The 16,728-nt window shown below is 33.6% G+C and overlaps 1 long non-coding RNA gene across 2 annotated transcripts; it reads right to left on the bottom strand.

Annotated features, from left to right (window-relative positions):
* Positions 1-13,212: 13,212 nt before the first annotated feature.
* On the bottom strand, positions 13,213-15,905 carry LOC127839351 (uncharacterized). Of its 2 annotated transcripts, none has more exons than XR_008030303.1 (3): positions 15,294-15,905; positions 14,783-14,977; positions 13,213-14,439 (listed from the first exon to the last, which is right to left on the bottom strand). It is a non-coding gene; the product is annotated as an uncharacterized LOC127839351 (long non-coding RNA). The 2 variants fall into 2 exon arrangements; XR_008030302.1 differs by having other exon boundaries at positions 13,458-14,439; positions 14,797-14,977; positions 15,294-15,897.
* Between the last annotated feature and the right edge of the window lie 823 nt (positions 15,906-16,728).

Raw genomic sequence — 16,728 nt, 5'->3', positions numbered from 1 at the left:
GATAATTATGTCAACATATTGCAGTTTTCTAAGAAAATAAAAATCTGGAGCCAGCAATATGATGTATAATTTTTTTCTTGGGAGCCGGCTGGTTTTCCTTTTATTTTAGTAGTGCCTGTCAGTGTTTAAATGCTGGCTAAAGCAATTTTCCCATCATTCTGTTTGACAAGTAATGAATGGGTCACATGCAACCAAAAGTGTACAGGGTACCAGTAAATAATCTCCTTACGCATTGTCAATGGAGATGACTTTAGATCAGTTGTTACTGTGAATGCAGTCATCTCCCATATCACTAGATAATCATAAAGTTATAAATACTCAGTTCTCTGGCTAGTTATGATAAATGATGAATTATTATTTACATGAAATCGGATAAACAGAGACCCGCTATAGTTACCTGCTATTGACCTTCATCACATGACCTTGGGTGTTGTATTTTCACATTAGATAAATCTCTTTAGATGAAGGACAATGCTCTTATAGAAAAAACACAGAAAAAAAAAGATAAATTATGTACAAGTGCTTGTTGTCAGGATTTATTATGTCTACAAGCTTTTTGTGACCTTAAATCTCTCTCTTAATGATCACCCTGAGTCTGGCTCTGGGAAAATGGGGCGCCATTCATTTTTGTTTGTTTTGTTGCTTTTTGTTTGTTTAGAGGAAGTCTCTACTTGACAAAACCCAGTCTAGGCAGAAAGTGTCGTCCCTGATTAGCCTTATGGGGGCTGCACAGACCAATCTGGGACGACACTTTATGCCCGGGCATTAAACCTTTGCATGCTGGGAAATTTGTCGTCTGCTAAAATGTTGTCTGCTAAATTTCAAAAATTAGCACTTTCTTCGATTTTTTTTTCAAAGAATACTATCAGAATAGCAAACAGTTTGGATCCTAATGAGACGCCACGTTTTGTGGCGTCTCATCTGGATCCAAACTGTTTGCAAAGGCCTTTAAAATTCGGTTCCAGCGCTGAAAGGGTTAAACCTAGTTTTCTCAGAGTGCGACGCAAATAAAATGTTTCACCCATTATATGAAACTATTTATGAACCATATGATATATTAATTTTCCTTTAGTATATATTATATTTTAGAAAAGAGATCAATCGTTGATTAATATATAAATAATTTAAAACAGCTGACCAAAATATTTCCGGAGTTTTAAAGTAAACTTTGTTCACATCAATTAATTTTTATGCCCCCCTTCGAAGAAGAGGGGGTATATTGCTTTGCTCATGTCGGTCTGTCTGTCGGTCGGTCCACCAGGTGGTTGTCAGACGATAACTCAAGAACGCTTGGGCCTAGGATCATGAATTTTCATAGGTACATTGATCATGACTCGCAGATGACCCCTATTGATTTTCAGGTCACTAGGTCAAAGGTCAAGGTCACAGTGACCCGAAATAGTAAAATGGTTTCCGTATGATAACTCAAGAACGCTTAGGCCTAGGATCATGAAACTTGATAGGTAGATTGATCATGACTCGCAGATGACCCCTATTGATTTTCAGGTCACTAGGTCAAAGGTCAAGGTCACAGTGACCCGAAATAGTAAAATGGTTTCCGGATGATAACTCAAAAACGCTTAGGCCTAGGATCATGAAACTTGATAGGTAGATTGATCAGGACTCGCAGATGACCCTTATTGATTTTGAGGTCACTAGGTCAAAGGTCAAGGTCACAGTGACCCGAAAAAGTAAAATGGTTTCCGGATGATAACTAAAGAACGCTTAGGCCTAGGATCATGAAACTTGATAGGTAGATTGATCATGACTGGCAGATGACCCCTATTGATTTTCAGGTCACTAGGTCAAAGGTCAAGGTCACAGTGACAAAAAACATATTCACACAATGGCTCTCACTACAACGGAGAACCCATATGGGGGGCATGCATGTTTTACAAACAGCCCTTGTTTATATATTTATCTAACAAAAATTAGCAAAAATGTACAAGAAGAAACTTTGAATCCAGACCTTAGTTAATTATTTATAGATAGTTATTTAGCTTTTAACAGTAAGGTGCTATACAAATTAGTAATTTAGATTTTAACAGTTAGGTGCTGTACAAATTAGATAATTAAAAATAGTCGATAAAAAGGTTGATCAAAGGGATGCATGTCATTAAATAGTAGTCTGTTATGCAAAATCCATTAGCTTTTATGTAGGATATAAAATGGAAATTATTAAATGAAATGAATATTATGCAGCTTGAGACAGTAATAAAACATGCATTTTGAATAGACGATGTCTCCACAACATAAACCAAACATGACACTGATTAATAACAACTTGTATAATCTATAATTAATGGCTGGCTTAAATGTTAATTCTTATTTAAAAATCAAATAGCAATTTTTGAGTTGATAATTTATTATATTGATTCGTGAATTGAGAGAGAGAATATTCCTGTCTACACTGAACATTAGATTGAAACTTTGTTAAGCTTTATTAAATATAATTTTAAAGTTGTAAAGATTGTGCGTTATGTTTAGACTAACATCACAAAAGATTATTTGTTTACTCCTAATAAATTGTTTTAATTACCAGCTGAAAGATGTTATGAAACTTTATCATTTTTTATGCCCCCCTTCGAAGAAGAGGGGGTATATTGCTTTACACATGTCGGTCGGTCTGTCGGTCCGTCCACCAGGTGGTTTCCGGATGATAACTCAAGAACACATACGCCTAGGATCATGAAACTTCATAGGTACATTTATCATGACTCCCAGATGACCCCTATTGATTTTGAGGTCACTAGGTGAAAGGTCACGGTCAGGGTGACCCGAAATAGTAAAATGGTTTCCGGATGATAACTCAAGAAGGCATACGCCTAGGATCATGAAACTTCGTCGTTAGATAGATCATGACTCGCAGATGACCCCTATTGATTTTGAGGTCACTAGGTCAAAGGTCAAGGTCACAGTGACCCAAAATAGTAAAATGGTTTTTCGGATGATAACTTTAGAACGCATACGCCTAGAATCATGAAACTTCATAGGTAGATTGATCATGACTCGCAGATGACCCCTATTGATTTTGAGGTCACTAAGTCAAAGGTCAAGGTCACGGTGACCCAAATAGTAAAATGATTTTTGGATGATAACTCAAGAACGCATACTCCTAGGATCATGAAACTTGATAGATGATTGATCATGACTTGCAGATGACCCCTATTGATTTTCAGGTCACTAGGTCAAAGGTCAAGGTCACGGTGACCCGAAATAGTAAAATGGTTTTCGGATAACTCAAGAACGCTTTTGCCTTGGATCATGAAACTTCATGGGTAGATTGATCATGACTCGCAGATGACCCCTATTGATTTTGAGGTCACTAGCTCAAAGGTCAAGGTCACAGTGACCCGAAATAGTTAAATGGTTTCCGGATGATAACTCAAGAAGGCATATGCCTAGGATCATGAAACTTCATAGGTACATTGATCATGACTCGCATATGACCCATATTGATTTTCAGGTCACTAGGTCAAAGGTCAAGGTCACGGTGACCCGAACAGTAAAATTGTTTTCGGATGATAACTCAAGAACGCTTTTGCCTAGGATCATGACACTTCATAGGTAAATTTATCATGACTCGCAGATAACCCCAGTGATTTTTTTTGCCAGAAATTACAGCCGATATTCGGCTGCTTCCCAATTGCAAAAAATGACGTTTTTTCCCAAAAATTTGATTAAAATTTCCCAAAAAAAGACAAAATTTTCCCAATAAAGCCAATAAGATTACAATGTAATTTAGCAATAATTTCGAACAAGTGCCGATCGAGTTGCCGAGTCGTCGCTGAACAACAACTGACTTACGTATTTTTCGCGACTTTAGCCGAATACGATTTTACGTTGCTATCCACATCTCTCTCTATATTGCGGAGGATACCGACGATAATCGATGTATCCAGATTGTAAACGCCTGTTTTTACACGCGCCCAAGATGGCGGCAAGCAGACGAGAAATTTGCGATGAGCGGCGAAAATGATAAATAACATTCAAATTAACAACGGATATCATATGGTTATTACGGAATAATTTAATGCGTGTGTCAATTTACGCAAAATACAACGTTTGAGATAAAAACAACAAATATTTATTACAAATCTTCACAGTGAATGTGCATCACGGAAATCAGTGTTGGGAAATTGGAGTTAGTCTACCGTTACTCACAAAGTTAATGCATTTACGATGAGTATCGTTCGAAAATGGAAAGAGACAAACATGATATGATTTATATGTTAGTGGATCTGTGTAAAATCAGATTCATATGTATATTCTGCTTTATTATGTTTGTCACGCTTTACAGTCTACTGAAATAGCATTGAAGTGCAAGATGTTGAAAGGTAAAGAAATGAAATAAATTATTTTAACTCCATTTAATACATCATTGACATAGCAAGACCACTAAAGCGTTTTTTTATAAATATTTGTTAATGTTTTCACCATATGATATTTAATTTAAAAGAATACTGAATTAAATTCTTACTGTTAAAGAGGTTATGATTAAATGGTATATTTAAGAATCTATATAGATTATTGCAAGTTCAATATGAATGTGGAAGGATATTAACTTAACATTGTCTTCATTGTAAGAACTTAATAATATAAAAATGCTGTCAAACATACTTAAATAATTTTAATTCTGTTCTTATAATCAAAATTATAATGTTTCCCAATTTCATGGTTTATCGCGCTAATTTTCCCAATCCAAAAGGCACAGGCTGTAAGAAAAAAAAATCAAAAAAATCACTGAACCCCTATTGATTTTCAGGTCACTAGGTCAAAGGTCAAGGTCACAGTGACAAAAAACGTATTCACACAATGGCTGCCACTACAATGGTCAGCCCATATTGTGGGCATACATGTTTTACAAACAGCCCTTGTTTTAAATTTGATTGGCTTCTGAGAAGGTCTTGAAAGGTAAAAATTTATGTTATGTTAAACAGCTAGGCCTAAAAAAATGTTTACCTGATAATTAAGATTCTGTGCCATTAAATTTGAATCCCAATATGCTGGGAAAGAAATTAGCTTCCTTGAAATAATGCTTTTTGTTAACTTTTTCATATTTTTGTACTTTGAAAGTCCATCAGTTACTAAAAAGCTTACGCCAGCTTGCACAAGGTTGCAGAATTTTGTATTAAAATACTAGCAAGCTTGTACAAATTAAAATTAAGCTTCGCAAGCTTGCCGCGAGCAATCATTTTGGTTTGGGTTATTAATTTGAATAAAAGGCGATAACAACCAATTTAGCGTTATAATTTCCGGGTACGTTTCTGTATATTTTTTATACCCAGGGTACATTTAAGTATACTTGGGAGTATCCTGGGTACATTTAAGCAGTACCCGATGCTGACAATGACCAATCAAGCTTTAAAGTATGCTTTCAAAGAATTGGCTTGTATAATGCTGTGCACATGCCCACCTTGGGTTGGTCGTATGTAGACTATTTCGTTCTGCTTGATATCTAGTGAATGAATTGGTGTACAATCTTGCAAATTGGTTTGATGTTTATTTGTGAAAAACTTAATGCACCTGTTAATGTTTTGGAGCAACGGTCAAAGGTCAATGTCACAAGGATCAGTGATTTATTTGGATGAAAGTAATAAACATATAAAGTTTAAGGTCGAGGTAACATGATCTGGTATCATAATATTGGTTTGCACAGACAATCTAGAGAACATATTCATGTTAGGACATACTGAACAATAATTGTGATTTAATCAGAGAACATATTCATGTTAGGACATATTGAACAATATGCGTTATGTATTCGGAGAACGAGTTCATGTTATAGAACATACTGAACAACATTTGTGATGTATTCAGTTTTTCAATCACAGCCTAAATTCCCACAAGACATGTGTAAGTTATTAAGCGTTTACCACTTTACCACAGGAATAAAAGCATTAAAATATATGTCTTTGATATAGCATTGTATGTCATGCACAGTCTTTCCATAACCCCATATATAAATCTTCCTTTGAGAGAGCTATGTTGACAATTATCTCTTGTGTATTCTGCCTTATTTGTTTATCCCATAGATTTAACTAGATTCCCATATATGTTGTTTGAGATCACTTTTTAGATCGACATGTGTGTTTAAACAGGACTGATAAGCCATTTTGGTTTTCAATTGACTGCATATTTTTGGCGGCAATTGAAATAATATAGGTCGTGTAATATTTCCAAACTATATTTACCTAATAAGATAATATGTAGAATGATTTATTTTCACAAGGTCTTGGTTGAGTAATGCAGTGTACTTTCTATATTCCTTACTTTCTATAAATTAAAAAAAAATTGAAACTAAAAACCAAGATGGCTTCCGTCTTTACGGATTTATGCACTCAAGATTTAATGCACAAAATATTGCAGTCTACCAGACTCTGTATATTACATATACCAAACAGCACTAGCGGTACATTTGTTTTAGTATAACTACATATAATATAAGTACTCTTTATTGTCCCCTTCCGGTTTCTGTCGGTCTGTCACACTTTTCTGGACCCTGCGATAACTTCATATTTCTTCAAGAAACTTGAAACATGGACAGATGGCAATATGGAGATTATGTACCTCATTTCATTGTGTTCCTACATCAAGAACAACAAATAGACTAGCAATATTGCTGAAAATAGAAATTTTGCTAAACATGGTGAATCCTGCAATAACTTTAAAAGTTCTTCATATTTTTTCTATGAAACTTGAAAGATGGATAGATTGCAATATAGACTTTATGCTGGTAATTTCATTTTCTTCCTACATTAAAAATTATGGTTGCTATGGCAACAAATATACAAAAAATTAATATTTCTGACATTGTAGGGCTGGTAGGGGACATATATTGCTTGGCAATAGTTGTGTTATTTATAATGTGTGGGTCCTTGTGTCAGTTTTTATGTCCGCCACCATTATAGTGGGGGACATATTGTTTTTGCCCTGTCTGTTGGTCTGATAATTGTCTTTTTTAACCAGGTAATAATAACATTTAAAATAGCAAGCCAACACAAAAGAATAAACATTTTTTGATATCATGGTTTATTATTCTGAAGTTATGTGAGGTTATTAATATGGCATTTAATTAAATACATGCTACTTCTTGACAAAATCTGCTTTATCTTATAGGAAAAGGCTTTTTCCCCCTGAGGTGGTCTACTTAGTACTCGTGGAACAAACAAATATTTCTTTACAATTATTATACTTACACAAAAAAAAATCAATTAGCTCAGTCATTTTTGTTTCTGTGGTGTGTTTCAGTTGATGTACAGAAGACAGATAGGTTAGACAAGGAAGTATGTTCTGTGAGTAGCAAGAAAATGGAACTTGAGTCAGGCACTGAACCTGTACTGAATTCACTCCTGTCTAGGTGGAAGTTTCTCTGGTTGGAAAAGTGTTCTTGGGAGCATCAGTAATGGAATTGAAACCAGACACTGGATTTTTACTTACCTCCCACCTGTTTAACTGGCGGTGATTGTGGCTGAGATTGAGGATTGCTACCTAGAATCTTTAAAAGGTAAGATTACATAGGTATCAACAACAGTAACTCCCTCAGTTGCATGCTGTTTGAGATTTTATGGTAAACCGTTATGCTCATGATTGAACTTTTGTGATCAGTCAGTGTCTGTTGTCAAGTGTTTTGTCAAGTGTTTTGTTTCTGTCATTAACTGGTAATAGTTTTGGTTTTGAAACCAAACCTTAGATGTTGAAACCAAAAAATGTTTAGTTTTTGTAGTTTTATAAACATATTGCATATTGCATTAAAGACAATTGTATTGCATTGTAATTGTATTGAATAGAGGCCATAATCCCACCAAGTGAAGCATAGTTTTGAAGTATGTTGAAATCAAGCAATGTTCAGTGAGTTAATCCATACAATTTAAATCTCTGTTATTCTATGATTTCAAATGCATGTTTTCAGTTGTTATTGCCAACGGTTAGCTAACAATTATTACAAGTTTCATAAATATATGCACTTATAAAAATTAGTTGATGACAAGACTTGGTCTCAATATGCAAAATGTTTGTTTCACTTGAGATTGAACTTTGGTAAACTTTTGTATTTTGAGTTGTTTCCCTTGAACTGATGTAATTTGACTGGTCATGACAAAATCTAAACTGTTCACCTTAAAATAAGGTTTCCTTTGTTAGAGGAAACACAAAACAGTGTATATAATATAAAATGGTGCCCTTTATTAAAATGTTAAATTTCATATTATGCCGTGCTTGTGTTGCTTTTTATTCAGAATCTGGATATAACAAGTTAACAATACAATCTGTGCAATGGAAGTCAGTTAAACATATAAACACGGTAATGTCAAATGCCATACCTTTCAAAGAAATATGAAGCAAAACTATTTTATATACATTATTTTTTTTATAAATTGGCAGCAATGTGTGTGACATGTTGACTTGCATGAAATTTGCATACTAAATCAAGGCCTAAATGTTTTACAGCCAAAATGTTACGAACCCAACTCTTTATGAATGGCTCTATCAATACACACAAATATATATCTTATTGTCTTAAAACTCAGGCAATAAGGTGCAAGACTGAACAATTTAACTGTACATTTATTAATGCAATCTGGGTACAACAAATTAAAAATGTTAAACTAAAGATTGTGCCTATGAGTTGTATCATGTAAGTGTTAATCACCAGAATGAAATGGGTTAAGATACTTTGACATGCGTTCTTTTTACATGGTTGAATGCCAACTGTTAAGATACTATTTTAGATAAGTATTCTAGAAAAAAGTCAACTATATATGTGAGTAGTTAGCTCCTTGCAGTACTGAGGGTAGTCATGATAGACAGAAGGATGAATTATTAGGTTTGTCATAAGTTACATCCCTGTTATTGTGATTCAAACTTAATTTTATTCCATGTGTAAGGTCTTTTAACCTTCTTATAAGATTTATAAATTATTGATGCACATACATACATTGATCAAAAGAACTGAAAATCAGTCACAGGTATTAGAAAAAATAATGGTCTTAATTGTGACTATTATGAATATAAGAACATTCCCAGCCTACATTCAATCTCAATATATTACATGTTAAGTAGTAGTAGACAATATAACATCTTCTCTTGCTTTAACTTAGGCCTAAATTAAAATTGAGTTTGTTTGCCCTTTACCGACCGACCCACTTTTTACCCCCCGACCCAAAATTTTTTATTGCAATTTCTGAAAACGTATTTTTTTTATTTTCGTTTTTTTCGCCGATCATAAAAGAGCCGACTGCAATATTTATTCGTGCGCGTATTTATATCCCTGTCCATTATTATCGCCCCTGACCGATCTAGGTCGCTCAGATGGTTGGAATTTCATATGCCCCAGAATAGACAGTAATGCAAGCGTCTATAACCAGCATCGCGATCGGCGGTGTTCCGTGAAAATGGCCGAAAGACATCATAATTAACTATTGGTTCGCAAAAGTAGTCGGACATATACGAGTTTACGTTCGTTGTACACATGTTGTTAACGTGATCCAAGATGGCGGACAATTAAAAGAAATAACGATGCTCAGTGAGGATAAATGACTATCGAATTTACGACGGACATCATATAATTAGTATGGATTAATGAAAAGAGCATGTCTTTCTACGATGGAGCATACATTTTAGATACAAATAAAACTCTTTTTTTTTGGAAATGTATGAACTGAATGTCACAGAACAAGTGTTTGAAAATTGGAATGCAGTCTACTCGCAAAGAAAAATACATCTAACAGTTACAGGATTATCGTTCGAAAATGCAAAATAAAAGACAAACATGATTTGATTTATATGCAAGTGGATCTGTGTTTAATCAGATTCATGTGCATATTCTGCTTTATTATGTTTGCACACTAAACAGTTTACTGTATTGGCATGTTAGTGAAATGGATATGTAAAGGTAAACTTATTTAATATATTAATGTCTCTTAGCTAAATACATCGACAACACTCAAGTATATATGTTCAGGGGTTTTTTTTAGAGAAAGGGGAAGACGCTGGACGCTGGGTGAAAGGGGAAAAAAGAGTGCGAATGAGAGATATTAGGGGAAAAAATAAAAACTGTTCATTTCAATGTCTATAACTCATCAAAAGAGACTTGTCTCTGTCCTTTTTGTTCTTAAACACATTTAACACGTATTAAAGTCAAAGTCCTTAATAAAGTTGCAGGTGTAGATCTAATAATGGGAAATGTTTTCAACTATATTTTTGTACTGGGGCCGGGGGACGATGTCAATTTTGTGATTTCAATTTCATGATGAATGGGTTGACGATCTTGATTTGCTACAGTATTGGAAGGGAAAGGAGCGGCAGCTGCGGATTGTCTACTTTCACTTTCACAATGTTCGATGTTGATTACCTCGGAATCCTGCTGGGTTATAACGGTTTTCGATGATTCTTTCTTTAAAAATGCCTCGATGCGTTCAGTATCTTCCGAGTTCGAATGTTTTATTTTGTTTGTGTAAGAACGCTAATTGTAACATTTTTTTTCTGTTTTCACGTTTATACCTCGGCTTGCACATAGCCCGGATGAAAATTCGACTGGTTTCCGGTAATTAATTGACGAAACACCCTTCTCGCGCAAGACCGGTATCCAGTAAAATAGTCACATGATTATTGCCCAGTTTACATGACGTTATTCAAGAGCTATATTTAGAATAACTGGGATTCCCAGATGTTGTGTGTTCGTCTGGAGAGAGAGAGCGCGAATTCGTTGTACATGGTGCAAATTGGATAATTGTCGAATGCCCCAAGGAAAAATAAACATTTCTTTGAGAGAAAATATTATATTTTGGTGAAAAATGATATTTTTGGTGGGGAAATTGTATTTTAAGGGGAAAAATTCTGGTAGGGGAAGACGCCGAATATCGGCGTCACTTTCTTAGTAAAAAAAACCCCTGATGTTTAAAGCGTTAATATATCCACAAACTGAAACTAACACCCTTAATTTATTTCCCCAAAACAAGTTTTCGTGCTTATGTTAAAGTGTAGTTGCAATAATACAACTCCCAGCTATTGACCCTCTGAGCTGTACGTATGTACTCATAAAAGCTCAGAGCATTCAAGAAGAAATAATGCTTTATAATAATGTTCAGTTTGCCCTTTTATGAATTTACTTTGCCATGCCGAGACTATGCACTAACCGGTCAAACAATTAAAATTGAGGCCTGTAAAAATTTCAACTGGCCTGTGAATTGTTTCTCCTGGTAGGCAAGTCTGGCCTGTAAAATGTGACGGTCTTTCGCCATGTCTGAATTTTTCCATTAAAGGCTTTGGGCTGTCTTTCTACACTCCTTCAATGCTTGTTGCATGCTAATTAAGCCCAATTTAAGGAAAAGGTTTAAGTTAAAAATAAAAGCTGTCTGGCTGTTAAATAATTACAAATGCATTTGAGCAATTAACATCATATAATGAACAAATATTTGATGTAATTACACACAAGCATGCATTTGATATTAAATATATGCAAGAAACAGCAAACAAGATAATGTTAAGCTACATAGGGCTTCGTACACTGCAACAGTGCTTTAATAACAGTGTTTTAAATATTCATAGACTATTAGTGTATTAAAAATATAATTTCTCAAATAAAATAAAATAATTTTCCTACCTACCTACCCACCTGTTAAATTTAGGGTCGGTAAAGGGCAAACCAACAATATTTTAATTGTGGCCTTACACACTTTTTGTATGCCCCGCCAAAGGCGGAGGGATATAGAATTGGCTTTGTCTGTCCATCTGTCAGTCGGTAAGTCTGTCATTCCTTCAGTCTGTCTGCCACAAAAATTTTCAAGGCTTTTTCTCAGAAACTATATAAGATATCAACATGAAACTTCATGGGTGTATAGATATAAATGAGGAGAATTGCCATGCACATGAGCCATAACCCTACACTCTCTTAAATAAGAGTTATATCCCTTTTTAAAAAAAATATCTATATCTCAGATACAATACAAGACTTCAACATTAAACTTTACTGGCGTATTGATAATAATGATGAGAAATGCCATGCACAAGAACCATAACCTTGCCCTTTGTTGTTTTTGTATTGTGTAGCTTGAAAGGGGTATATCTCAGATACACTACAATATTGCAATATTAAACTGCATGGGTGTATAGATATCAATGAGGAGAATTGCAATGCATAAAAACAATTACCCTGCACTTAAATATATTTTTTGGATAATTCCATATACCAAGGGATTTGAACCCATCCATTAACAAACTTTATTTTGCAGGAGATGTCAATTCAATGAATTTGCTTGGTTTCAAACAATTATGGTGTTTTAAAACAACCCTTCTCGAAAAAGTGCACTAAATGCGCATTTAATGCGCATTAAATGCGCATTTAATGCGCATTAAATGCGCTTTTAATGCGCATTAAAGCGCATGTTATTGGCACCGTATTTTTTGCTGAAAAAAATATGGTGCCAATAACATGCGCTTTAAAGCGCATTTAACTAAACAAGTGCATTTTTCTGTTCAAATAATACACTTTTTGAGTGTATAAATGCACTTTTGTGTGTATTTTAAAGTGTACTTTAGTGTTTTTAAGTGAATTAATACGCTTAAGTGTATTTAAGTGTATTAATTCGCTTACCGTTTTTTTTTGTTCCCCAAAAAGTACACTTGAAGCGTATTTTAAGCGTTTTAATTTACTTAGGAAAACATGAAAAATACACTTAAATACGCTCTTGTGTATTTTTTGAAAAAAATACGCTCTAGTGTATTTTTTGAAAAATTTGGGGAAAAAAATACGCTCAAGTGTATTTTTTTTAAAAATACGCTCTAGTGTATTTTTTGAAGAAAAAAAAACGCTCAAGTGTATTTTTAGTGTATAAAGTGCACTTAAGTGTATCTTTGAAAATGTCTATTAAAAAAACATTCATTTGGATATGAAAAGTGGCCGGTTTAAATATGATTTGAGAGAACAACAGCAAATAAACTTTGAAATAAACACATTTATTCACATAAATCATTTTAAAATAAACAAGTAGTTAAGGCCATTCTATGGGTGCTTAAAAGCTTTTCCGCTTTCCTCTGCAACTGCTTCCCCCTGTCCCTATACTTTTTGGTTTACATTGTTCCATACAAAGAATGCATTGAAAAAAAACATGTCAATATACAATTTTTTCAAACAATATCACAATAAATTAATGTGAATAAATAACAATGGCAAATAGAATATGTTGAAAGACAAAGACATACATGTAGGCTTACCAAATTGTCAAATAGCAAAATAGTTTTTTTTTTAATCTTTCTCAATCCTCACATGGTTTTTAATATTGTTAAAGATTTTTTCTTGCCAAACTTGTAATGTGGCGCACAAATTATGTAAGTTTTTCGAGTTTATATGAAAAAACCTAAAATGACATCAAAGATAATTCGTTCTTATTATTAAATATATAAGCACTATGGACATGAAATCACATTTGAGATCTACATAACTTTCCAAACTTGGAAATATATACAACCATTTACAACTATTTACTCACAAGTTATCTCAGTTTTAACTATAAAGGGGACATTATCAACAGCTAGAACAGTATTTTATAGTCTGAAATAGATTTATTTATTAAAAATAACGTTATAAATAATTTCTAAACACAAACACTTTCAGAGGGTAAGAGAGACATTCGGAGGCCGTGGGAAAATCTTAGGAGTGACACAAATTCAAATAAACTTGTAATGTGGCGCAAAAATTATGTAAGTTTCTTGAGTTTATATATCTAAAAAAAATACATTAAAGATAATTCATTCTAATTATTAAATTTATAAGCATATGGACAATGAAACGCACACTCGCTAGGTTTTGGCAAACAATAACCTGCTCAGTAAGTTTTTGTGGGTTTTTGGCAAGGTGGTTTCCTGTGGGTTTAAACACTTTTTTGTATTAAAGTATGTTAAAGTCTTTTACAATTTTGTGCTGATATGTTTCAGTAAAAAAAGTAATAGCCCCATGCAGTTTTAAGGGAAAAAAACACAATGTGCAGGAAAATCATCTTTATAACACAAACAAATATGAACATAAGAATTGTACACTTCATTATAAAATGAGGCATTTGTGGAAGATTGAATGGAAAAAACGATTAACCGCAGTGTTCCACAGTGGGTCAATATATTTAGATCGCAGCTGCTGCAGAGAACTAGGTCACAGCTTTTGGGGGTACCTGAACCGCAGTGGCCGGAGGAACCTGGACTTCAGCATTTGGAGAGACCTTGACCGAATATGGTGCTGGGACCAGTAGTCCAGTACAGCAGCCATTTGAGAACACGACCGCAACCGCCAGGGGGACCTGGATGGCAGCCAGTGCCTAGACCTGATCTTGGCAGCTGGAGGGACCTGGAAAGCAGCAGGCGAGACCGGAAAAGCAGGGGCTGGAGTGACATCTACCACTGATGTTGCTTGTGTCCTTCTCTTCTTAAGGATCTTGAATGCGTATTGATCTGCAAAAGATAAACATGATATCACACACTATCAAAAGGGTGAGGCATTCTTCATACTTGTTAAATTGTAAGGTTTTTGTTTCACTTCACTATGAAATATTGCTGTAATGGTAATCTTGTTGCGATTATAATTATAAATTTAAATCAATGCAAGTTTGTTTGCTTGTTGTTTTTGTTTGTTTATTTTTGCAATTTTTTAATCCTGTGATCACATGTGACTAAACTCTTATCATCAAAGAAATAGCGTTTTGTAGACAATACAGTTTGAAAATGAACTAAGATGCGTGGTCTCATTTGGCTGTCTGGACTGGCTGGAAGTGTGATGCATTTTAAATGCAATAACCTGTATAGTTTTACCTCTCAACAAATCCAGCTTTTCTTAGTCAAGCACAGCCCACTCTCCTGCTTCACTCTAGTTAGCCAACTCTTGAAGGGTAAAAACCTGGTGTTAAAGTCCATACATCAGTCAGTATCCCCCTGTTTCTTCCTTTTTTAGCAGGTGATAATGCACATTCTTTCCTTGGGGCAAGAGTTTTACCTTTAAAATCAAAATATAAAAGTTCTCATTGAAATATGAGGGAAAGAAGTCCATTCAGTAATGACCAGACTTAGCTATAAATAAAGTTTAAGATGACAATAACCATAAAACACAGCCATAATAATTCACTGTACACAACATTAACACTTTTTAATTTGTATATTTATCTATTTTTGTTTCAATTGGTGTTAGTTTTCCTTAAAATTACAATGCATTTACTTATCCTTATACCAGAGACAATACATAAACATGATAATGATCATAATTAATTCAATGAACTTTATTAAAAAAGGGATGCAGAAATAAAAATACAAACCTGTTACAACTGTTCTTCAGTATCCAGCCACTTTGGACCTCCTTTGATTTACTACATTGTAGTAAATACACTTTGTTTTCATCACACAATACTTCATGCTGACAGTATTTCAAGACATTTGACACTACAAGTACAATTTAAAATCTTAATTTGCTAAATCATGTCTAAAAATGTAGCTCATTATCAGTTGCTGACACCTGCTTGTTTAAACAAATTTACTTCCTGTGTCCTAAACCAATCAAAAGTGGCTTGTTTTCAAAACAAAAACTATCAACCAATCAAAAGTATGCAGATGATATGCACCCCTTTGTTAGGCATTGCTGCATCACTGATAAGAGATTAGTGTTTATGATGCATATTTGATTTAATTGGGGGAGAGCTGATCTTTTATCTGTTGTGTCAGCTTGAGATATATCTACTGATAAAGGCAAATTTCAACACCAAAATATTTATGGAATAATACACATCACTGATAACAATTCTTCTCTTTGTGACCTTAAATTGAATATCATTACTGAGAAATGACAATCTGTTTATTGTTTATGAAATCACAAATTACAATACATGCACATAACCCTTAGCATATTATATTTATTTGTGAATATTTCAATTTGACATACTGAAAGGTGTTAGAAAATTATAATTCTATTATAAATATTATTTTAATTGCCTTTAAAAAATGTGTTTAGTAGACAATGTGGTTGATATTAATTTTATTTGGGTTAAATATCAGTATAAGAAATTTGAGAAAATATATTTTAAATATTAAAAATATTGAAAGTGTCAAAAATATTATGTGGGCTTGCCAGAAGCCCACATAATATTTTTGACATGTTCAATATTTTTAATAAGTGACCCACAGCCTGATTTAGTTGAACTTGTGGTTTTTAAAGCTGTTAAGCATTGTTGTTAAAAAATTTATTATGAATAGTATTATTTTCTTGATGTTTTCAAATAATCAATAAACATTTGATAATGTCATACATAACACTTGTATTTGTGTTGTTTTTGTAAATACTACAAAATTTTTACTACTAATATATAATGTATGAAAAGTATAAAATATGTTCAGACCCAGAAAAGATACACTTATTAATACACTTAAATACGCTTAAATTGAAAAGACACACTGTCTTGGAAAAGATATAGTTAAAAATACACTTCCATTGAAAAGACGCACTCAATCATATAAAAGTACAGAAAAAATACACTTGGCAATTCAAAAGATTATGAAAAAACGCGCTCTAATTTCGAAAAATACACTTTAATGCACTTAAGTGTACTTTTTAAACGAAAGACGCAGGAAAAATACACTTTTTTGGAGAAAGCGCAGAATAAATGCACTTCTTAAAGTGTATTTTGTTAAAAAGCGTATTTTATTTTGAGAAGGGAATGTAACAATTATGGTGTTTTAAAAGAATGTAACAATTATGGT

The sequence above is a fragment of the Dreissena polymorpha genome, chromosome 7 (assembly GCF_020536995.1).
Source record: "Dreissena polymorpha isolate Duluth1 chromosome 7, UMN_Dpol_1.0, whole genome shotgun sequence".
NCBI classification, from domain to species: domain Eukaryota; kingdom Metazoa; phylum Mollusca; class Bivalvia; order Myida; family Dreissenidae; genus Dreissena; species Dreissena polymorpha.
The sequence above is the reverse complement of the archived record's forward strand: the minus strand, read 5'-3'. Positions and strand labels throughout refer to the sequence as shown.